The sequence below is a fragment of the Silene latifolia genome, chromosome 4 (genome assembly GCF_048544455.1).
Source record: "Silene latifolia isolate original U9 population chromosome 4, ASM4854445v1, whole genome shotgun sequence".
NCBI classification, from domain to species: Eukaryota; Viridiplantae; Streptophyta; class Magnoliopsida; order Caryophyllales; family Caryophyllaceae; genus Silene; species Silene latifolia.
Window position 1 is genome coordinate 22041650 of NC_133529.1, and position 2061 is coordinate 22043710.

Below are 2061 nucleotides of genomic sequence, written 5' to 3' on the forward strand. Positions count from 1 at the left end.
AAATTTGATATTAATGTATTTGAAGTAATAATAATTCAAAGAAATATAATTTTATTATATTTTGAAGTAAAGTATTTATTTTGATAGTTTCGAAATGTTTAAAAATAGTTTAAACCGTGTAAAAACTTTTTATTTAGAAATAAGGGCATATCGGGAGAAAAATGACAACTCTTTTGAAAATTGGGGAAACGATTTTGGAAATGGGTCGTATGAGTATTCAATTTTCTTGTAATCTCGTGTTTAACAACTTTGGTCTTGTCGGAATTTGCAATTGACAAGCGGTTCTAATTATTATCGAAACGAGCCAAAACCGACTCGTGAAAATCCCGACTTAAACCCGCTCCCTTCCTCCTTTCCTTTCCTTTCCCGCATGCACCTCCCTTCCCCTTCCTTTTTTTCTGATTTTTCTCACCTAACTCCATCTCCTTGAACCTTCAACCAAAAACCACCATTTTCATCTTAATCCAAGCCAAATTTCACCATAACTCACTCGTTTCTAGTCGGATTTTCGCAAAGTTTATATTTTCGGAATCCCCTCTTCGAGATCTACCTCCTTGTATGTTTTAATTTCAGTTTTCTTGATGTTGATTTAAGACGAATTTGGGCATATTTCGGTTTTTGTACTTATTATTGTGTTTTTATTGTTTATTTAGGTGAAGATTTGGAAGACGAGTTTGGGGACTCGTATATTTTTGAAGATAGTGGTTAGTTGCATGTTAGGGTTTGGTATTCAAGGTGCTAATTGCTCATTTTCTAGCTTAAGGTAACATATTTCGAGTTACTCGACGAATAATCGTCACATTCTTTGCTTTTTGTATGTTTTTGTGATTTTTATTTGAGTAATTTGTTTCACATGATAAAATGGGTTGCATGCATGTCTTTTGTTAGTTTAAGTTAACCTATTAGTATTGGGAACGATAAATTGATGTTTCAGACGATGTTAAACTGAACAAAAATGGAGAAATGGTGGGTTAGGTGTGGCGGCCAGCAGGCCCGGCAGGCCCAGGCAGGCCCACGGCTGCCTTGGGGTTGGCCCGGGTTGGTCCGTTGCTTGTTTCGTGGATTTTCATGCATTACTTGTAGTTTCGGGTTTATTAATGATATGCTTAGTAAAAGTAACATGTGGGTAGTCTTAGTAAATGAATAAGGTTAGTAGTAAATAGAATTTTGATGATGAAGTATGCTTATTATGGTAGTTGACACATGTTAGGTTAGATTATAAAATGAAATTGTAATGAATAGGCTCAAAATGAATTTTATAGCAATAATTGCAATGTTTTGATGATTGTGCCGAAAACTGAGCCTTAGTCCCTTTGACTGAATCGATGTCAGTCAATTATGTGATTGGTCAGCCGCAATTTAACCCGTACCTGTCGCAGGACTGGGGTTGCGGGTAAAAATTCGGTTGGATGAAAATTAATGTGAAAAATGGATAATTGGCCTTATTCTTGTTTTAGGCCATTTGTTAAGTTTTTAGTTCACATGTGTAGTTGGTTGAATTTAATAGTTTCTTATATTGTAGAAACGGCCCTAGATTCCCTGAAACCTTTAATATTGTTAATATTGCTAGAATTGGAATTGGTATTGAATACTTCTTGCAGGTTGTTGTGTTTGTCATAGATAGGCCTTTATAGTCTCGCGAGTATATGTTCACTTTGCTTAATAGCCTTTGTGTTCCGACTTGGTGGGATTATATCCAAGTTGGGGCATGACCTCGTTACTTGTTTTGATAGTAAGTGGTCAGCTTAAGTACTAGCCAACCCTTTGGTGGACTCCTTAGGGTACTCACTTTGTTTTAGAAAAATTGTGGGTCTTGGGTGCGGTGGTGTGTATCCGCATGTCTAGGTCTGCGCAGATTATAGGCTAGGGTTGTGTTGTGTCTTGGCCATGTTTTGATAGAACCTCTGAGCCAAGATACCGGTTCGATTACCTTCCCTACCTCGTGGTATAAACTCGAGTTACAGAGTGACTATTGACGGGACTAAGAACTTATGCCTGTCTTTGATATATTGTCCTTTCTTGTATGGTGACTTTATGAATTGTAATAGGTGAGATGTAAGC